The sequence below is a fragment of the Orcinus orca genome, chromosome 15 (assembly GCF_937001465.1).
Source record: "Orcinus orca chromosome 15, mOrcOrc1.1, whole genome shotgun sequence".
NCBI classification, from domain to species: domain Eukaryota; kingdom Metazoa; phylum Chordata; class Mammalia; order Artiodactyla; family Delphinidae; genus Orcinus; species Orcinus orca.
Genome location: NC_064573.1, coordinates 47015717 through 47039393, shown reverse-complemented (window position 1 = coordinate 47039393; position 23677 = coordinate 47015717).

The following is a 23677-nucleotide window of genomic DNA, read 5'->3' as shown; positions in this document are numbered from 1 at the left end:
TCCCAGCGGCTGGAGGAGCCAGGGTGAAAACAATCGCCGGAAAGAATCATTAAAATGAATGTCTCTACTCTTTGCGGTTTGATTGTTTTAATAATGCTTTTTTTTTTTTTTTTAAGGGCAACGTTCACAGCTCTAAATGGGATTTCAGGTAAAGTGTACATCACATCATTCCAGAAATCTCAGTCACCACAACCTACTGATAATATGCCCTGTTTTCCAGGGAAAGAATCTAAGGGAAAATTAAAAATTATGAAGTGCAGAAAAACTCCAAGATTGTGTTCAATTTTACTGAAGTCTCTGACTTTCCACACTCTGGTCTCTAATCACCCTATTTCCCAAGACTTCCCTGAGTGTTATCTTCTCCCTAATTGGTGCAGTCTCCTTAGCACCCCTAATTATACATTCTCCTCTTGCTTTTAGCGACCTCTCTTCTCTCCTTGTTTAAATCCAATACACCTTTCAAGTCCTGAGACAAATTTTATCTCTTCTAGGATATAGTTTCCTACTACTCTCTCCCTTATTTAGGTCTACCCAGTGTAGCATTTAATTGTTTTGTGTTAGCTTTTTCTTCCTAAATAGGTCACGGTCTCCTTGAGGGCGAAGATTATGCTTTAGTCCCCCTTGTTTCTCACTCGGAGCCTCTCCAAGTGATAGATACATAGTAGGTGCTGATTAAATATTTGTTGATTGATTTCCTGCAAAGGGTTAGCTGCAAACTAAAGTGAAAGCACTAAACAAACCGAAGCGGTGATCGGACTCTCCCTTTGGGAAAACACTCTCCTGGGAATGGAAAAAAATTCTTCCGAGAGCCCGTCAGCTAATGTTCCTCTTTGAATGCCCTTCTAATGAGGTATCATGCGTGGGGGGAGAGCAGGGCTGCAGGAGGGGCTTTTCTCCTCTCCTGGAGGGTGTGGGGCTGGCTACTAAGGGAGGCACGGGGACTCTGGGGCCGCCCTCCGCATCTGAGTAGGATGTAATAGAAAAATAATTGGAATGTTTGCACATTTATGCCTGCATCCAAGTATGTGTAATGTACATCCTCACCCACAAACCAGGATGAAGAAGGGTTTAATTCTGATGACTTGCAGCTAGAGAAGAAGTGGGAGGGGATGAGAGAGAGAGAGTGAGAGAGAGAGAGAGAGAAAGAGAGAGAGAAAGAGAGAGAGGGGAAGTGAGTCCCTCTTTGGTGTTGATAATATTCTCTCGGTGGTGAAAGGTGACAGAATTAGCTCCAACCTCCTATGCCTGGCTTTTTCACAATTTACGGAGAGTTTAAAAACTTCTTTCTGGGACAGACACTGGGGAGGGTGTCCCTAAGCAATTCTTTATAAGATTAAACCTTCCGGGCTCTAAAGAAGAGGATACAAACAAGAGACATTCTAACAGGATTGGGATGAACTGGGTGCAGGAGGAGGAAAGCTACTTCTTCCTCTTCTCTGAGAAAGCAAGGATGTGTGGCTGGAGGTCTCTGTGAGCGCACACAATTTAGAGTTTGATCAAGGTGACGGGGTGAGGTGCGTGCAATCGAAACCACTGCTACGAGCTGGTGTACGCGTACTTCTGCTAGTGCAGCAATCGTTCTATACTACATAGGGAATCTGAGAATCTGAGGCAGGGGCTGATCGCCTTGTTTGAGATATTTGAGTATCTTTTAGTCAGTCAGCTAAATATTCAATAAAAAGGGGAAGCCAGGCATCCTCAGGTCTCTGGAAATCAGTAATCACTTCCAACAGACGTAGACACCCACTCTAGCGTTAGGAGAAGCTGGTGGAAAATCCACATGACTTGGTTGTCCACTGGCTAACTTTTGGCAAGGGTTATCTGTGAAATCAATACAGATTGCTTATTTATAAGATGGAATGGTCCCTGCCGTGAATACTACAATTCTTAATTGGAATTTTATTCCTACTCTGGGCCCAAAATATTACCTATTGAAAATTAATATTTTCAAGATAATTCCTTTGAAATTATAATGGAACACATGAAAAATTCACACACACACACACACACACACACACAAAGGGCTTCTTTGCTTTTTATCTCCTCCTGGATCCTTGACTTTTGCTCTGCTTAACATCTCTGAGGGTGGTTTCTGTATCTCTTTCTGGGGAACTTTCTTGACCTCTTCAGATGAGTCTCCTCCAGGGGTTCTTAGACGCTGTAAAACCACATGTCCCACAGGCACGTCGGGGGAGACTGTTGGGTGATACTAAGAGAGGAAAAGCAGATGAGGAAAAGAAATGACATTTCTGATGGAAAGACAAAGCCTGTGTATGGATGGTTGAATATGCAATAAGCTGCCTGCTGTTGCCCTTGGTTCCCAGGGGATGTTCGTGGCAGAGAAAATTCCAGGCAAAGTGCTGGTTTAGTTTTACCCACGCTCTCCTTGGCAGTCCAGCAGTGGGTGGGTTGGGAAGGCCTCCAAGTGGAAAACACCCTTAGATGTGACTTTTCCTCACTACCTACTTTTGAGAAGGAAGAGGGAAAAGCAGAAAGGGATGGAGCTTAAAGAGTACCGTGCAGGGAGAGATGGTGGGAGAGAGAGCCCTGCCTCCGTCCTCTCCTTTATGACTGCAAGAGTGTACTGATGCTGTGGTTCTCACGTGTGGTCTGGGGCCTCTGAAGATCCCCGAGACAATCTTGGGGGTCTATGAGGCCCTCCCTTTTCCAATGACCTATTTGTGTGAGGCTGGCTTTTCTTCAAATCCATCAATTAAAACAACATACTGCAACAAACTGAATGCAGAGGCAGATATGAGAATCTAGTTATCTTTTATGAAGACAGACATTAACGAGATTTACAAGAATGTAAAACAGCATTACTCCACTCACTATTTTTTTTTTTGTTTCGGAAAATACAGTTTTTTCAAATAAAATTTAAAAAACGCCATTTCTCTTATTTAGTATCATGTATGTTAACATGTCATGGGTTTATTGTTTTTTTTAAAATAAACTACTACATGAATATTTACAAATTTTCTGTCCTAATTTCGAATATGGTTGGTATAGCTGGATATTACGCACATAAACCAAAGCTCTCTGGGGTTCTCAATACTGGGAAGAATGTAAAGGGGTCCCGAGACCAAAGAGTTTGAGAACCGCTTCTCCAGGGAAGAGCTTATTGTGTTCCGGGATTATGGCAGGAGCAGTGATCCTCAGAGAAGACAAATACATTTCAGGGACATGTTAATTCTAGAAAGATCAGTCCTTCCTCTCTAAACCAACACCTTGATTTTACTCTCAAGCACAGGTGTCCCAGGGGAGGTGCGGGAGGGACGTGTTCCGGGTGGTTTACTTTCTGGATCTTGCAGCCCTGTGTGATCCACTTGGTCCAGAGGTTTATTCAAGAAATGAAAGCCAAGAAACTCCTGTCTTGGTCTTGGTCCTCCAACTGGTTTCACAATGAGCATGATTAATGTAATTGACAGATGAAACCTTCCCTTAAAAATGAATAATTGTAGGTCACTTTGCCATGGGGTTATAAAGAAAAAAGAGCTCTCCTTGTATGTCTGTACATTCCTGGCCACTGTAGTTTTCAGAGTGGAACTGGAGAACTCCTCCCTCCATTGACTGCTGAGTAGGTGCTGGGATGCCGATGAAGCTGACCTTGGAGAGCATGGCTTTGTTCTGTGGGCAAATGGGCTTGCAAATCCTGAAACTCAGGGTTTGCCAAACCTACCCATCCGGCACAGGCATCTTTGGAAAAAAGCAGGCCTCCCCCCGGCAGGTAGACCCTTTCACCAGATGGCGGAGAGTGAGGGGCTAAGTCACCGTCATCACCGTCATGAATTTCCCAGTGAGATGCTTTAGCTGTTCTTTCCTGAGGAAAGAGGTACAAGCCTTACCCCCAAAGACATTCCTTCATTCACCCGGGGTTACTGAGCTCCTGCTCTGTGGCAGCCCCTGTGCTAGTTGCTGCTTCTGAGAGAATCAGCCTCGAGCAGGGAGTTTCTACTGGGCAGGGGAGGAGCTGGGAGGCAAAGGGCTAGCTTGCGTGCAGTCTAGAGAAATCCAAGGCCTGATATCCAAGGATGACACACAGAGACACACAGACACACACACTCGCACACAAATCACCAGGCAGGAGGGGTGAGCAGTGGGCATCAAGATCCAGCCTACAGACCCACAAGCCCAGAGCTGGGGTGATAGGTCAGCACCTCAGATATGCGAGGAACAAGCAATGGGGGGCGTTCTGGACACTGGTCCAGACATTGGTCTTGCTCCCTGGCTGTATACTTGTAGGAATCAAGAGGTTAAGTAGCTTGTCCAAGTTTCCATAGCTAATAAGTAGCTGAGCCAGGATTTGAACTTAGACATCTCTAGATTCTGTACATGCAAACACTGCACCATCCTGCTTCCAAACTGCAGCCTCATCATTTAGTCTAGGCCTCTTTTATCAAGGACTTTCTCTGTGCCGGGAGGTGGGCTGGGTATGGTGGAGTAAAGTGTGATGTCTACTTATAGTTCAGCTTCCCAGCAGAGAGGATCACTCAGGCCCACCGTTGAACTGGTACGGTAGTGTACAGGGTCTCTTCTAGAGACAGCCAGCTACACCCTCGTGTAACATGCAGCTCCATATTCAGCTCGCAAGTCACCTGTTTTGTTGGCAACCCCCAACTACCTCGGTTCTCAGTTCTCAGACTTCCTTATTGTGGGCTGTCCTTTGAAACCATAATCAGACTCCTTCCATCAGAGGCAGTGGTCTTAAAGCAACGTGAGACTGCCAAGGGAATGTTCTTACCAGGCAAGGAGGGGTTAATCAGAGCACGCTTGCGGCTTTGCCTATAATTGCCGATACACCAGGCTTTGTTGCTTAGGGGTGCTCTGGCTTTGCAAAGGAGAGGATGGCAGCAGGATCTCCAGGGACAACAGTTTTTCAGTACAGTTCCTCATGAAGTGTAATATATATATGATGACTATATACAACTTGGACTATCTCGATTATGGTTTCTTCCAAGAACTCATAATGTCGAAACACAGGCATTCGAGTAAAATGGGGGGAAGGTTTTAACCTTGGCATGGTATAAAGGGCTTTTTTTTTCTTTCTTTCTTTTTTCTTTTTGGCAGGAGCACAGTTGTGAGAAACAGAGCACTTATTGTTTAGCAAGTCAGGGCCCTGTGCCGGCCAAGGAAATGCTGATGAAGTAGTTACTCTGTGGAAGGGTGAGGGGTGGCAGGTCCTCAGGAGAAAAGAAGAGAGCAAACGGATAAGGGTGCTTAGCCTGCCCTTCAAGACATCCTTCTGACAGTGTGAAGGGAATGGTATGCATGTGGCCTTGTGTGTGTTTAAAATTAGAAAAATGACAGAAACCAACAAGGAACGCTAGCACCCAGACCGCCCCCGGCTTGACCGTATTGTTTTCTGTGCTTTGATTTACATAGTGCTGTGCTATGTACAAAGCACACGGACATTCCTTCTCATCCGAGCCTCACACCACCGCCAGATTGCTGTACCTGAAAAGCTCTGAAGGAGGTTCGGATGTTAAAACAGTGTGTTTCCAAAGAGGGCATTTCTCAAGCATAGTTCTCCCTACGTGAAGAACTATCTAGTGTGTTGAAGGTAACCTGTCATCAAACTAAATTGAACATTGCTTGTTGAGTGGCCAACCCAATGAGAGGTCCATATGCTGAGCACTTCGTAGGGGTCGGGGGCCAGATGATGCTTTACATGGTCTTCTCTGACCCTCATCCCAACTCACACAAGTGGGTGATGACGAGCCATTGTATAGATGGAAAGAGAACTTAGACGACTTCTTCTAAGTAGTAGATCCAGGATGCAAGCCCAAGCTGGTCGGATGGCACCGCAGGGCCGCAGGGCCATTCTATTTGCTCCTGTGCGTGCTCACAGGACCCTTAGAGTTCAGAGTAGTGAACTTTACACCTGGGATTGGAGACACCTAGAGCACAAGGTAGGGTGAGTGAAAGGGAGAGAGATTTGCTAACACAGAGTGAGCACAGTCCTAAATCTCAAAGGATTTGAGATGTCTCACACATTTTATTATAAAAGTTTTTATAATACAACAAAGTTGAAAGAATTTTATAGTGATCACTTGTATATTTACCACCTACATTCTGCCATTAATATTTTACTATACTTGTAAAACAACTATACCCCAATTTAAAAAAAAGTTCACTATACTTGTTTTATCATCTATCTATCTATTATCTATGCGTCTATGAGTTTGACGCATTTCAAAGTAAACTGCAGACATCAGTATACTCCTCCCTAAATACTTCATAACACACATATTTAATTAAAGTTTAGTATTTGTTTACATCTCTTTCCTTTTGATGCAAGATTTATATGCCATGAAATACCTAGGTCCTAAGTGCACATTTGCTGTGTTTTGATAAATACAGATATCTGTGTAACCCAAACCCCACTCAAGATATAAAATAGTGGACTTCCCTGGTGGCGCAGCGGTTACGAATCCACCTGCCAATGCAGGGGACATGGGTTCGAGCCCTGGCCCTGGAAGATCCCACATGCCGCGGAGCAGCTAAGCCTATGTGTCACAACTACTGAGCCTGCGCTCTAGAGCCCGCGAGCCACAACTACTGAGCCCGTGTGCCACAACTACCGAAGCCCGCGCGCCTAGAGCCCGTGCTCCACAACAAGAGAAGCCACCGCAATAAGAAGCCTGTGCGACGAAATGAAGAGCAGCCCCTGCTCACCGCAACTAGAGAAAGCCTGCGCGCAGCAACGAAGACCCAACACAGCCAAAAGTAAATAAATAAATTTATATATATAAAAAAAGATACAACATAGTACCACCGCCTCAGAAATTTCCCTCATACCTCTTCCCAGTCACTTCCTGCCTCCCCTCCCCCACGGGCGGAGACCACCACTATTCAGATTTTCCCACCAGCGTACTCCTGAGTGAGGCTTCTTCCACGCAGTGTAATGTTTTTGAGGGTCATCCATGCTGCGGTGCATATCGGCAGTTTGTTCCTTTTTGTAGTTGAGTGGTGTTTCCCTGTATGACTATGCTCTACTTTGTATATCCATTTTCCTACAGATGGGCTTTCCTCAGTTTTCAGGTTTCATAAGTACAGCTGCTCTGAATATTCGTGTACAGGTCTTTTTATGAATATGTTTTTGTTGCTCTCGGGTAAATGCCCGGGAGAAGCATTGCTGGGTCACGGGGTAGATGTACATCAGAACTGTTTTCAAAATGGTTGCCCCATTTTTCGTTTCATCAACAATGTATGATAATTCTGGTCCGTCCATTTCCTTGCCAGTGTTTGGTGTTATCTGTCTTTTTAAATGGAGCCATTCATTCTGGTGGGTATCAGGGAGAACAGTGTCGTTGAGAGCAATGATGATGGTTATGATGGCGTGATATATCGCGCTCTAGCACAAATTACAGGAGATACTCCGCAGAGTTCACTTGGAAGCTCATCATTTCGGCTAAGTTCCCGCCCTAATGTTTTCTGATTGACAGATGGAAGTGCTCGGGGCAGTACCGATTTTTAGGCTTATGCTCCCAGGACAATAAGCTCTCTTAGGGCTACTTGGTGTAGCCTGGACGCTCAGCTTCAACCCGTGTGACATTTCTTAGCTTTACTTCTTTGTCAAGTGTCTCAGGCCAGATTGCAATTTCTCTTCCTTTTCAGAGTTTTCACCCAGAGAAAGGTTGATGATCAAAAGAGGCAGACTCCCAATAAAATGCAGAATAAACAATTTTGAAGACTTAGACCTCTCTTTCCTGGCACTGTTACTTCTCCAGGCTCTTCTGAATCCCACAGAACAATATGAAAAACAAAAACAAACAAACAACAACAAAAAAGCAATGAGCCAGGAGTGAGGAGAGCTGCCCTTAGCACTTAGCTGCCTGGTCAGGCTGCCGGGTCATTGCATTCATCTTGAGTGGCTGCCTTGACTTTTGGGGGCCTCAGTTTCCTCCCTCGTAGAACAGCAAGGCTGAAACAAATGATATTTAAGGCCTTAGCTCTTTTTGAAGTTTCCAAAAGACAGACAAATTTCTTCGAAACAAATTTCTGTTTTGTTTAGAAGAATTTTTTCAAAGCTTTAAGGTAAAGAATCTACTTAAAAATTTTTTTATAAAGAAGTGATCCTATAATATTTCCTACATCCCCTCTAGCACCTTAATGATACCCTTACATATTCATGGAAACAGGTCTCTCTTCCTTATTTTGACTTAAAGCTTTCCTTAATTATGCCCTTGACTCTTATCAGATGTAGCAGCTATACTGGTAGGATTCTACCTCAAACTGCAGCTGTACTGGGTACACTGGCTGTTTTGCATTGGCTCTGGGATCTTTTTGGACAGATGGGGCGTTTGCACTGGATTGATTTTTTTCCCCCCACTTATGTTGTTATTCTATTCTGTCTAGTTTTATTCTATTTTATTGAAGTATAATTGACATATAACGTTATGTTAGTTTCAGGTATACAACTTAATGAGTCAGTATTTGTATACACTGCAAAATGATCACTACAAGAAGTCTAGCTACCATCTACCTGTCACCAAATTGACGAACAAACTTTTTTTCTCGTGATGAGAACTTTTAAGATCGACTCTCTTAGCAACTTTGTCGGTTGCATTTTAGAATTGGATGGTGGTGTGAAGAGAGAGGAGAGTGTGAGAAGGATGTTTAGGTCGTTGTATTCTGTCTGCAGGCAATCACTCTGGAACAGGAAGGAAGGGACAGGGGAATAGCTAGAGAGGATTGACTTCAGGGGAAATAGGCAGCCCAAATCTCAGTTTAAACAAGATAAGGGTTGAAGAGATAGAATCTTCCGATAAAGGTGTTTTTCCTTGCACTGCTGTTAATGCCTGAAACGGCTGGGAGATTTTCCTGGGTTTTCATTCCCTGGAGGCCCAGGAAGAGAAAGCATCCTGGTCACCAAGGAAAACTTCAACTATGTACAAATCACAGTCTCCCAATCCTCTCTTGCTGTAAGATTTCAAGCACAAAGTTCTTGAGCCAACACACCAGGTGTCTGTGATTTTTGGTGCTAAAGCAGAGAGCACTGCAGACAATGCTGAAGGTCAAATGAAGGTAGAGGAACCGCAAAACAGCAGGACACACACCCCACTGCAAGCTAATTGGGAAGGAAATGGTTTCAAACTGACAGACTGTGGCCTGATAACTGAAATCTCATCGGGACAAAAGGTTCGTGTCATTGAAAGGGGTAGCTTTGCCGATTTAAATTGTGCAAACAAAAGAAATGAAAACCCCCTATGGGACGGGAAGTTCTATTAGCAGATATTACCATCCTTGCTTTTATGCCCTCCTGTGTCACAAACCCTGAACATGTGCTGTGTGTCCTCAGGCATCCATTGGTTAATTTCTTTATTCAAAGTAAGGCAACAACAAAAAAGCAAACCCCAAACAAACTGCATATTGGGACACAGACTGCATTGAGATGCAGTGCAAAATTTTGATGTGTGGGTTTTTAGAAGAAATGTGTTTGGTCTGAAATCGCACATACGTGAAACTGCACAGAAAGTAAGAAAACTACAATGGCTCTTCCGGGAACTAAAAAAAGAATTCTTTAAAAGTATCACCGTGTTGAGAACCAGGGACACTTGATATAATATCAGGTGCTGCTCTGTAGCCAGCAAGAGCCATTTGGGGCTCGACTTTAATCAATGTTCCAATAAAGGCCACTGGTGGAGGCTAATTTTTCTATCATATGGATGTGGTAAAAGTTAATTATATACTTAATTATATCCTTTGGTTTTGAAGTCATTATAGAGTGCCTAAAAAAGTAACCTTGTATATATTCCCTTATATTTTAAAGCTGAATTGTAATGAGTGAAATAATACAGAATAATTAGTACTTTAAACCTTGTAGTTAGTTGGGTTTTCAAAAAAGAAGCTATTATAATACTACTTTGTGGTTGACCAGGAGTTGTCTACATGTTACATTTTGCTAAGGGGGATAGTAAAGTCCAGAAACATTATGAACTTACTCATGTCACAAAAGAAGTTGAGGTAGGGTCCAAACCAACCGTTTTCTCTTGTCTCAAAAATCAATTCATGCGTTCTTCTGCCATAGACTCTGAGAGTCCTGTGTGTTTTGTGGGTCACCAATGTGTTTAGTTCCGTATCAGTGATATTTTAGTATTTAACTTTGGTTTGATGACAAGTACCTGTGTTTAAAAGAAACAAACGTGAGCTAGTATAAGAAAATTGTAAATACAATCATAGTTAACTCCCATGTTATGCTTCCGGATAAAACAGCCTTTCCAAAGTAATGCTACAACTTAAAAAAAGAAAGAAAGAAAGAAAGAGAATTAAAGTAGCTTGTTGCTAGTTATAATGTTTTTGATAATTGAAAAACTTCCTTTGTGATTTATGTTCATTGCTTAATCGCTGCACCACAAGATTTCCCAAACTTGAGAGCATTTAGAATCAAGAAATCCCAAAGCAACATGTTATGTTTATCGTGTTTCAAGTAGTTAAGGGGCTTTCCCATCCTGCTGAACAGGGATGACAAGTCCATGGCACAAAGGACAACTCTGGCCAACATAAAGTTATCATTTGTCCTACGGAGCATTTCGGAAAATACCAGCGGTTTGTGAGTGAACTTTACTTAGATAGCTATGCTTTGGGTGCGTGGTACATGAATACTGGTATTCCCATGAGAAATGTGACTTACCAGAGTGAATTTTATTAACCTCTGAATGCTGAGATGAGCAAAAAGAGTGATTTGAAGGAAAATGAAGACTTACCTGCCCTATAATTTCTCCCCTACTAATTCATCACAGTACCAGCAATGACAAGTAGTTGTAGCCGTTTCTTTGGTTTAAGGCCCTATGTCTAGAAGGTCCTTATTAAAATGCAAATATGCAACTCATCAATCCATTTGCACCTTAGCAAGGATTAGTTTATCAGATGGAAGGAAAGAGATTAGGGCCCCAAGGAATGGGAGATAGGAGGTCTAGTTTGATTGGAAAAAGGGCTGGGGAAAAGTATTTTCAACAGGCCCTCTGCTGTCTTGACTGTGTGACTTTGTGAATGTATATTCTGTTGCTTTAAATGTACCCTTGCTGTCATTGAAATTCAACTCTATCTCACTGTCCATTTCAATTCTTTTCTTTCTCCCGCACGATTTTCTGAGCTACCTGGGAAGAAGTGACCTTGCTATCTGAATTCCTGACATTCATTACCTGTATCATTCATTTGTCAAGTCTTGTCTTTGTTGTAGTCATTTTTTCATTTATACACATCTAAGTTACCAACTTTGGCGTCAGCAGTGCTCAGAAACCAGGTCAGTGACGCGGAGGAAGAGAGGGGATAATTCGGGTAGAGGGGAGAGGCAGCGGCTGCTGCTTCTCCACGCAGCATCCTGGCTTCTGTTGTGACTCTTCTACCTGGATCCTCTGGATTCTGCCCTCTGCTTCTCCCCTTTAGCTTGATGACTTCCTGGCTTTGGTTTTGGTTTTTACTGTCCAGAGAGGACTCAGTCTCTCGATCCAGAGGCCACAGAAGTTGCTACCCGTCAAGCACTGACTCATTGCCAGGCCATTCTGCCAGGTGGGGTCATTGTGCCTCTGTTCTGGTAGGCGGGTCTGTGCAACGGATAAAGGTACCACCGTGGAAATCACTATGACTCTGCCTCCCTCTTTGGCCATAAAAAGACAGGTTCTGGTTCCGTCAGGACACTAGGTATCAGGTTCTGGCCTGGCTGAGACTCTGACAGAATTAGGTCAGTGGAGAATGATCCGATTTGTGGACAGCAAGTCTAGCTATTCAACCAGTCCAAGGCCTGCTCCCCAAAGAAAGTGATGCAGGGTAGCCAAAAAAGTAACAGATGTCCAACTCACCGCATGAATGTGTTCACGTTCTAGATGTTCTACCAATGTTTGTTGATTATGACGATGAAGTATTTCCAAGAGAGGGGATAACTGGGCTCCAAAGAGCAGAATTCTGGGCATCCGAGGGGCAACATGGGGGCACTAGTTGGGGTGTGGGAATGGTCAAGGCTGCTGAAAGGTGAGAAAACTTTTGTTCAAAAAGGAGACTGGGGTAAAAAGTATTGCTAATAGTGAGGATGCTACTTCATTTTCCCTGGGGCTGACCCTGACTAACACAAATGTATTTGCTGAGCCAAATGACTCTATAAAAATAATGTGTTTTCCAGCAATTTCCTCTTGTTGGGGGATGGGGTGACATGGCACACTTTCTGGCTTTGATGAATCATCCCAGATAGCAGGAGGCTTTAGTCTGCTTTCATACTAGATCAATTGCAAGGTCTCAAACTGTGTATTATAATTAGCGATGCAAACCTCCAGAGAATAATCTCTGAATCTAAAGAAAATAGCGTGTGGACCTTGTAGAGGATTCTTGTAAGCTGCTGCTGCTTCTTTTTTCTTTAATGGGTTTTTGGTGTCCAAGTTGAGTGAGAAAGTCACTCTTCAGAAGCTGGGGTCTGAAGAGTTATCATTACTAACAAATACGGGCCAAATGGTAGCAGAATTCTTTTCCATGTTTAATGGCCCTTTATTAATTAGTCTGCAGTATCACAGAGAGAATGAAAATAAGACAATATTTCTATGGAAGGAGAAAAATAATCTCTGCTGGGCCAGTTGGAGGCAGTGAAACTCAATTTGTTGGAGTTCTCAGGGAAATGAATGTTTACTCTTCTCCACTGGTCTTGAAGGTAGAGTGTGTAAGTTCTGGAATGGGGTGAGTCTCCACGAGTATGGAGTCAACACAGAGGAGAGCAGAGTCAGGAGCTAGAGAAAGGGACCCGGAATCTTTGGTGACATTTTGGAAGCCTGGATCAAAGCTTGCCTAAAGTCTACCTCTGTGCACTAATAAATTTCCTTTTTTTTTTTAATAAGTGAGCTTGAGTTGCGTTTTCTCTCACTTTCAGTCAAGACTTCTAATAGTCAGAGTATATTAAAAAAGCATTCCTGGGGCTTCCCTGGTGGCGCAGTGGTTAAGAGTCCACCTGCCGATGCAGGGGACACGGGTTCGTGCCCCGGTCGGGGAGGATCCCACATGCCGCAGAGCGGCTGGGCCTGTGAGCCATGGCCACTGAGCCTGCGCATCCGGAGCCTGTGCTCCGCAACGGGAGAGGCCGCAACAGTGAGAGGCTCGCGTACCGCAAAAAAAAAAAAAAAAAAAGTATAGGCTTAACCCATGAAACAGATATTATGATGATGAAGAATATTTTCGTGGATTAAGACTCTCACAATTAAGATGAGGATTTTAGGGGCAGCATTTATTTTCTCTTAAATGATGTACCTTTTTTTTTCTGACTTTCATATAATCGGAGTACTATTTTGTTTGAACCTGCAAACAAGCTCTAAATGAGTGAAATTTCACGTCTGGGCTATCGCGGGTTGAGAGAGGGTTGGATTTGACACAGGTGTTAGGACAAATGTATTTTGGCCATCTTGGGCTCAGGACTTCCACAGATAAGCGATGACTCTAGAGAAGCAGTGTGCTGGGTAAAAAGAGCCCCCGGCAGGAGGCAGGAGAGAATGGGATTGTGCCTCTATTAGCTTGTGACTCGGGGGTGAGGACTTCAAGTACTCAGGGCGCAGCATTCTCATTTATAAAATGAGGGGCCTAAACTCAATGTTCTGGAAGACTATGCCAGCTCAGAAGATCTATGACTTAATGAACGGAAGCACCCAACCGGCCCTTCTGGGCCGCTGTGAGTTTCTCAGCTTCCCGGGTGCCCCTGATGGAGGTGAATTTCCTTGGCAAGAAATTTCCAGGTCTGCAGCTGGTCCACCTTAGCACTGGCACCCTGAGCGCCAGTGGGCTTTCATTCACATCCAGTGGCTGTTTCCTTGATTTTCAGTCTTAGCCAAGGTCAAATAGGCAGCTGCCATTGTATGAGAAGAGAAAAAACATGGATAAGGATGATCTCCCCCACGTTCCCATTCATTTATTTAAGGCAAAAAATGGAAGAATGAGCCCATTAAAAGGGGCACTAAGGCTTGTCTGAAGTCAAAAGCAAGTTAGTGGCTGGGCTGAGATCAGGGTCAAAATCTGCTGACACTTGGTCCAGGGCCAGCTCAGGGAAAGGACAGCTGAGAGCCGGAGATAAACATCATCTGCTTCCTAACCCTGCCAAGGGCTGCGCTCCCAGTGACTCTGCATTGTGGATGGGGGAGGCTCCCCCCAAAGGGACTTCCGTCCCCTGTAGCAGGAGCTGGCAGAGGGGCCCTTTAGCGAAGCTCTTCTTGGGCTCAGAGGAGAGGAGGAAGCAGAATCCTCACCAGCATCTTGACTCTTTACAGCCTAGTCTCTCTCTCTCTAAATTGAGATGTCATAGAAGCCACCATTTTAAAGTGTATAGTTCAGTGGTTTTTAGTATATTCCTGAGATTGTGCAACCAAAACCACTAATTGTAGAACGTTTTCATCCCCCCCAAAGAAACCCTGCACCGATGAGCAGTCACTCTCCCTTACCCCCTCCTCCCAGCCCCTGGCAACCACTCATCTGCTTTCTGTCTCTATGGATAATTTGCCCTACTCTGGACATTTCATATAAATAGACTCGTAGATGAGCTGGCCCTTTGTGTCTGGCCTCTTTCACTCAGCACAATGTTTTCAAGGTTCATCCCGCTTGCAGGACGTATCAGTACTTCATTCTTTTTGATGGATGAAAAATATTCCATTGGATGGACATACCACGTTTTGTATTTATTCAGTATTTGATGAACGTTTGGGTTGTTTCCACTTCGGGGCTATTATAAACAGAGCTGCTATGGACATTCATGGACACATCTTTATAAAGAAATGTTTTCATTTCTCTGGGTATATTCCTAGGAGTGAGATTGCTGGGTCATATGGTAATTATGTTTAACTTTTTGAGAAGCTGCCAAACCTCCTTTTCCCACATCATTTATCTCTTTTTAACCACAGGCCATCTTTTTTGGGGGGGAGGGGTTGTCCTTTCTTTCTTTATATATATATATATATATATATATATATATATATGTTTTAAATTTTATTAGAGTACAGTTGATTTACAATGTTGTGTTAGTTTCAGGTGCAAAACAAAATGATTCAGTTATACATATATTCATTCTTTTTCAGATTTTTCCCTGTATAGATTATTACAGAATATTGAGTTCCTTGTGCTGTATAGTAGGTCCTTGTTGGTTATCTTTTTTTTTTTTTTTGCGGTACGCGGGCCTCTCACTGTTGTGGCCTCTCCCATTGCGGAGCACAGGCTCCGGACGGACAGGCTCAGCGGCCATGGCTCATGGGCCCAGCCGCTCCACGGCACGTGGGATCTTCCTGGACCGGGGCACAAACCCGTGTCCCCTGCATCGGCAGGTGGACTCTCAACCACTGCGCCACCAGGGAAGCCCGGTTATCTATTTTATATATAGTAGTGTGTGTATGTTAATACCAAGCCCCTGATGTATCCCTCCCCACCACGTTTCCCCTTTGGTAACCATAAGTGTGTTTTCGATATCTGTGAGTCTGTTTCTGTTTTGCAAATAAGTTCATTTGTATCATTTTTAAAAATTAGATTCCACATATGAGTGATATCGTATGATAACCACATGCTGTCTTCGGATGGAAAGGGTGGTGCTATGATGTTTTTCTTTATGTATTTCTCTTATAGTACATTCCTTTTCCTCTTGTGCTCTAATCAGTGAGCTGGAAGGAATTTCAGCTTTGAAATCAGAAAGTCCAGGGATGGTGCCTTCAATTTTCTCAGTCCTTAGAGTTCTCATCTGTAAAATTGGCCCAGGATTGCTGTGAACCACAAATGAGATGACGGCCATAGAGCTCTTGGCAAAAGCTTGGCACTCAGCAGCCATTGACTCAGCACTAATGCCCTTGACCTTGTCCAGGAGAGGGGTAGTGTCTCTGCTCTCTGTACCCAGCACTTGGCAGGGTTGCTGACACTAAAATTTGTTCAGTACTTGGTTGTTAAATGAATGAATGAGGGAATGAGTAAATGCATCCATGTGCAACCTGCATGTCGTAGGTGTTCCATAGATGTCAGGTGATAGGATGAAAGAATAAAAAAGAAAAAAAAAGAAACTTAAAAGGGCAGGAAAATTGCTATTCTTAAAAAAAAAGTTTCCAACAGAAATATTTTTCCTGGTATTTGGGAAGCTCTCCCTAAGATCACTCCCAGGCAACATATGTGCAGCTGTCTCTTCCTTTTTGAAATTAATAGATCTGTGCTCAGGCTGCTGTCTGTCTCTATATGGGAGGAACAGCCTTCTTATTTTTAGAGTAATGATCACATGACCTTTTCCTGTCTGTCATCACTGGGATCCCAGTAGTGGGAGAGCCGGAGAGAGCCTGTCTGTCTTGCTTGAATGCTCCTGTTTGCGGCTTCTATGCACTGGCATCCCAGGCCATGCCAGGATGCAGTTCCAGACATGCCAGGAACAGCCTGGCACATGAGGAGATAAGATAGTTTAGTTGAACACAAATTGCATGATTCCAGCCTCGAGTCCCAATCAAAGAGATTGACTGTGTTTTTAAAAAGACACTGATGTTGACTTGACTGTTGGAAAGATGCATGGTGACTGTGTTGAGCGAGGAGCCTTATGTGAACCATTAAATAAATGGGACAACGGTATCTTAGTCATGATCGCCCAGGAATATAAATCAACCTTGTACTCTGAGATGAAGATACGCTTTCCAGATAGCTGGCACTTTTTAAGAACGGTGCAAGTTTTTGTTAAAAGATTTTAAAATGCACGAAGAGAGATAAGAATCCGAGGAAATTTCTGTTCTGAACAGAAATGAATTTTTTCAGCTGTGTCGATGGAAGATCAGGCAAAGTGCAATGATTTAGATAACTCAGGGAGCAAAATCCTGCTGAGGGGGGGGGTGGTGGGAAGGAGTGGGGGCCATAGATTCTTAGAGATGGTCTGTCCTTATTGATCGGGTTCAGATGCCTGCCTCCACAATTCTTTTTCCCTGAGAAGGTGGGACCTGCTTATAAATTAGCCACAAAATTCATAGCCTAGGCTGGGTGTGTGCGCTCCTGGTGGCTTGGAGTTGGAAATCAGGGCAGGTGGTGAGGTTAAGGTGTCTTTCTGAGGGGCTTTGCAGGCTGTGCTGGATGGTCTGTATGTTGTAACCCCTCAGTGGGGACCCCATTCTGTATGTATGGGAAGACTCAGGGCTGAGGGTAAAGCGAATTGCTCTCTGTTCGAGAAGGTCACTGCATTTTTGCTGGTAACCCTTCCGAGTCCGGGGGTCAGTATGGAGCACCTGTCAGGTAGGAGAGGGAGATGAGATCACAGGCCATGAGGTGTTTTTCCCCGGGACCCCATTCCTTGTTCACAATAAGAGCATCATCTCTGATCAGTGTTTTCCAAATTGTGCTCTGAGCAGACCTAGGTTTCCTCTGAGAGCTCTCCTGTTGCTTCCTGGGCTCTGGGCCCCAAATCCTCCTTCAAAGCCACTTTGCTTTTCCTGTTCTGTACAGGGGTACTCACTCAGAGGTGTTACCTGCAAATGAATTGTACTACTCAAACACGTTTGAAAAATCACTGGCCTGGTGCGTCTCAAGTTCCCTTCTCACTTTATTTATTTATTTAGGCCTTGCCACGTAGCATGCGGGATCTTAGTTCCCTGACCAGGGATCGAACCCCTGTCCCTTGCAGTGTAAGGGTAGAGTCTTAACCACTGCACCACCAGGGGATTCCCCCTTCTCACTTTAGACTATGGAGACCTGAATCTCCAGCCGTTCCGGGGCACCTGGTTTCCTTTTTTTGTGCTGATGAGTTTTGGAGATGAGTCTTAGCTCCGTGTTGTAATGAGGGCATGCTTCTACAATTCAGAACGTGCTACGGTTCACATGGTCTAAACCCGTGGGACTGGGGCTAAGAAACCTACCAGCTCTCATGCAAGTTCCACACTCATTTAGGAATGGGCGAGCTTCACATCTGCATCTGTCTTTTACGTCACACAGACCCAGGAACTTGTCATTCTCTTGGGGTGTCCTGAAACACCTCTGCCTGTCTCACAAAATGGGCCTCCATGGTGGTGAGAGAGGCTTTTCTTTGCTTAAAATATATTGCCTGGGCTTCCCTGGTGGCGCAGTGGTTGAGAGTCCGCCTGCCGATGCAGGGGACACGGGTTCGTGCCCCGGTCCGGGAAGATCCCACAGGCCGCGGAGCGGCTGGGCCCGTGAGCCATGGCCACTGAGCGTGCGCTACCGGAGCCTGTGCTCCGCAATGGGAGAGGCCACAACAGTGAGAGGCCCGCGTACCACACACACACACACAAAATAGATATATATTGCCTGGGAGCTTGTGCAGGAGGAGGAGTTGGTAGGCACAGTGACACCCTGTAATGGGCTGCGTGGCGTATATGCTAATGAAGTGACCATCTGCATCAAATAACTAGGTGCAGTCTCCCCGGACTGCTCTCCATGTGCTGGCACAGAGTGAGGGGAGGCGCTCCTTTACAGCCACTGCAGTCCGTGGAGGAGAGGCTGGGGTGGAATCATGCATATTCCTCCACTTCAAGGCATACAACCTGCTGAGTCGACAGGTGCTGGCTGTCCCTGGGCATTGAAGCTGGCCTGTCCTCAGAGCTGACATCTATATCTCCGTCTCGCTGGATTTTAAAGCTGACACAACATAAGGAATGTCACTCTCTATTACTTCATCTTCGCGTGCGTCTCTATTGCATTGGAAGCCCTGTGAGCAAATGTCTTGGTCACAGCTGCCCTCTCACTTCAAATTGATGGGCTCGGAAGTGGGGCAGAGGTGTGAGTTACTAACCGTGTTTTGGCTCCTGGTTGGGGGCTCTGTCCAACATCTGCTGGAATGTTGAAATGATTTCAAATTGGTTTTTCGTGTTTGATAATTCTGGCCAAGTTCAACCTTCCCTTTGTTAGCTAAATATGTTTGGCATTTAGACCTGATCTTTGCATGCTTTTGTGCATGACAAGTTTTACTTGTTAACATTCGAAATGGTTAGTGTTCCTTGGGAACCCATACTTTGGGGTGGTGCAAGGGTGACCTGGGTCTGCCCACAAGGTCATTCTTGTCTTGGTGTCTGACGTTGGCTCCCTGCCAGTCCCTTCTCTTCTGGCACCTGCTCTTGTCCTGAGAAAACCTCTGCTGGGCAACTTTAAGCCTGACTGAGCAGACACCATCAGGTGAGTGTTTGTGGTGCCATTTTGTGTAACTGGGAGCAGGGAACCCACTTCCATTTGCTAAGAGAGGCTAAATGAGCTTCTGGGAATTTTGAATCTGTGTTATATGGTGGAGAAAAGATGACAGATGCATTTCCATTTGTATTTTAAAGCAGAGTTTTAGAAGATCACTCAGGGGAAGGGGAAGGACTTCAGTTTCATCATTTTAAAATAAAAACACGTATGAGTATTTTTCATATACCTTTAAACACATTGGAAAATGAACAACTTTTTCTATCTATGCATCTATGTATCTATCTATCTGTCTTTCTTTCTTTCTTTCTATCTGTCATCTATCTACCTAGCTATCCATCTTTCTAAAAATCTAGCACTAATTTAATTTTTTCTGGGTCAATACACTGTAGGATTTTCCTGGGAAAAGTGAGAGACCTTAAGTAGAACATATGTAGACAAGAAAAATTTATTAGTAAAAAGTTAAATTCTTAGTGGGAAATCTCATGTTTGGTGTTTAACTCACTCTAGAGAACACATTGGCTTTAATCATAAGCCTTTTGTGGGCTTTCCTTTTACACAGTTCTTTTACATCATTATGGTATTTGGTCCTTCCAATAAAATTGAGAGGAGAAGGCTATATTATAATTATAGATCAGAAGACTGAGTTTTGAGAGATATAAGAAGGTAGACTAAGCACACAGTGTTCTGCTGCAGACCTAGAAAACATACACACACATCAAAGACAAGAGTAGAAATCTTCTCAGTGACCATAAACTCTGAGGAACCCTGGAAAGATGGAAAGCAGAAGAAAGGAAACCCCAATCTGAAATGCTCACAGAGAGTGGAGGTGGAAGGTACTTGAAGCAGAGGGGGTTTGGAGCGATACCACATACCCGTCTGGTGGTAGGTGATGGCTCCAGGAGTGAAACCTAGGCCTTTTCTCTCGAACGCCTGTGTTCCTGTCACACTTCTTAAACAGGCACAGGAGTCTTTGGACTTGGCTTTGTCTACACAGCACACAGGGAACAGAGATTTGGAAGTACCCTGTTCATCTGAGCACTGTGCATCAGTAAAGTGTGTAATTCAGGATTAATTATGATTTTTTTTCTGTTTGATCCCAACTTTTTTTGTTTTTGCTTTAAAAACTAACTTTATTGCATTATAATTTACGTGCAATAAAATTGACCCAATTTAAGCGTCCAATTGAATGAGTTCTGACAAATGTATACAGCGTGTAACCACCGCTGTGATCATGGTATAGCTATATCAATAGTTCCTCGAAAAGTTAAAATTAGAGCTATCATATACACTATCACGTGTAACATAGCTAGCTGTATGGCATAGGGAGCTCATTTCAGTGCTCTGTGACGACTAGATGGGAGGGATGGGTGCGGGGAGGTCTAAGAGGGAGGGGATATAGGTATACTTATAGCTGATTCACTTCATTGTATAGCAGAAACTAACCCAACATTGTAAAGCAGTTATACTCCAATTAAAACACAAAAAACCCCCAGCAATTCTACTACCAGGGATATACCCAAGAGAAATGAAAATATGTTCACACAAAAACTTTGACACAACTGTCCATAGCAGCATCACCCCAGAAGTTCCCTTTTAATCACCCCTCAAATTTCCCTTGTATCCCTTTGTAAGCATTCCTCTTTTCCTACCTCTTATATGACAATCACTGATTTGTTTTTTGTTACTATAGTTTTGTCTTTTCTAGAGTTTCATATAAACAAAATCATACAGTATGCAGTCTTTTATGATGGGGTTCTTTTGTTTGTCATACATTTATGAATCGTATCTGTATTTTTTTATGTAACACTAGTGTGTTCCTTTTTCTTGATGAGTGGTATTCCATTAAATGAATATACCCATTCAACAGTTGACGGGCGTTTGTATTGTTTCTAGTTTTTGATTATTATGAATAAAACTGCTATGAACATTTGAGTATAAGACTTCGTGTAAATGTATATTTTCATTTCTTTTCAATAAATATCTGAGAGAGATTGCTGAGTCATATGGTGTGTGTATTATTTTTATAAAAATCTGCCAAACTGTTTTCCAATGGCGCTCTACCATTTTGCATTCCCATGAGCAATGAATGAGTGCTCTAGTTTTCCCACATCTGTCTCACATCCTAGTCAGCATACTTTAAAATTTTTAGCCATTCTATGGGCATGTAATGGTATCTCACTGTGGATTTAATGTGGCTTTCCTTAAGACTAATGATGTTAAGCATCTTTTCTTGTGTTTATTTGCCATTTGTATACCTTCTTTTAGTGAAGTGTTTAACAATTTTTTGTCCTGTTTTTCAGCTGCTTTGTTTTTCTTCTTCTTATTGAGTTTTAAAGATATAAGGCCTTTTTCCAATATAGATTTTGCAAGTATTTTCTTTCAGTCTGTGAAAGAAAGAAGTCTACCTTGTTCCCAATTTTAGGGTGAAAGCATTTAGTCTTTTGCCATTAAGTGTAATGTTTGCTGTAGGGTTTTTGTAGCAGCTCTTTATCCAGTTGAGGAATTTTCTTTCTATTCCAAGTTTGCTGAGAGCTTTTCTCTTGAATGGATGTTGAATTATGTCAAAGGTTCTTTCTGAATGTACTGAGATGAACTTGTGGTTTCTCTTTTTGAGTTTGTTAAGATGGTAAGTTACATCAATCGGTCTTGAATACTAAATCAGTCTTACATTCCTGGGATGAATTCCACTTGGCCATAAGGTATTCTCTTTTTTGTGTATTGCTCGATTTGATTTTCTAAAAGTTGGTTGAGATTTTAATGCTTATGTCTATGAGGGAAATTGGTCTGTAATTATTATTATTTTTTGTAATATCCTCTCTGGTTTTTGTATCAAGGTAACATGGGTCTCATAGAATGAGATAGGAAGTGTTCACTTCTCTTTTATTTTTAAGAAAAATATTAGCATAGAATTTGTATTATTTATTCTTTATATGTTTGGCAGAATTCATTAGTGAATTCCTTGTGTCAAATTTTTGGAGTTTTCTTCATGTGAAGGTTTTAAACTATGGATTGAATTTCTTTATTGTAAATAAGGCTGTTCAGGTTATCTATTTCTCAAATGAGCTTTGGTTGTTTGTGCCTTTCAAATAAGTTTTCCATTCCACATAAGCTGTCGAATTTATTGACATCAAACTCAAAATATTCCTTTGTTATCTTTTTAACAGCTGTAGGATCTATACTGATATCCTATCTTCCATTCCTGACAGAGATTTGTGTCTCCTCTCCTTTATTTTTCATCAGTTAGGCAAGAGGTTTATCAATTTTGTTCATCTTTCCAAAAATTCAACTTTTATTTTTATAGTATTTCTGCTTTCAATTTTATATTATATAAAATTGTATATGTACACACACACACACACACACACACACACACACATACACAGACTGGTTTTTATGACCCATAATATATCCTATCTTGGTGACTGTTCTAGGTGCTCTTGAGTGGAGTGTTCTATAAATGTCAATTAGGTCAGGTTCATTGATAAGATTGTTTAAATCTTCTCTATCTGTACCAATTTTCTGTCTCCTTGTTGGATCAATTACTGTGAGAAGAGAGTTGAACTCTCCAACTTTAATTGTGGATTTGTTTATTTTTCTTTTGAATTTTATCAATTTTGCTTCATATATTTTGAAATTCTGTTACTAGGTACATACATTTAGGATTGTTACATCCTCTTGATGAGTTGACTGCTTTATCGTGAAATTTCTCTCTTTATCCCAAATAATATTCTTTGTTCTAAAATCTACTTTGTCTAATATAGTCATTATAGCTTTTTTCATAGTATTGATTATCAAATACTTGACTAGTATTTTTAATGTATATAATTTTTCATCCTTTTAATTTTTTAACTTATCTGTATCTTTATATTTAAAGTAGGTTTCTTGTAGATAGCATATAATTGGATCTTGCTTTTTTATTTAATCTGAGAATCTGTATTTAAGTGTTTAGATCATTTATATTTAATGTAATTATTTGATTGAGTCTAAAACTTCCATCTTGCTATTTGTTTTCTATTTATCTCATCTGTTCTTTTTTCCTTTTATCTTCTTTCCCTGCCTACTTTTAGATTAGATTTTTATGATTACATTTTATCTTGACTTTTTACTTATTAGCTATACTTTTTCATTTTATTATTATATTTTATTGGTTTTAACATCCTTATTGGCTAACCCCATCATCTCTGTTATTTCTTGGCTTGTTTCTATTTTTCTCTTGTTATAGAACATATTTCCTTGCTTCTTTTCATGACTTGAAATTTTTTATTGGATACATTACAATATGAATTTTATATTATTGCTTGTTGGATTTTGTTGTATTTTTTAAAATATTGTTATATTTTGTTCTGGTTCACTGCTAAGCAGCTTGAAATCAGTTTGTCTTTTTGATTTGTTTATAAACTTTGTTATGGCTGGTCTGGAGCAGCTTTTAGTGTAGGCCTAATTTAATCCCTTACTAAGGTAATACCCTTTCATGGATTCTACCTCGTGCCCCATATTACAATATCCTTCCACTTCATCTGGGGTGGGGGACACAGACTATTCTCAGCCCTGTGTGAGCTTCAGAAATTGTTCAGTG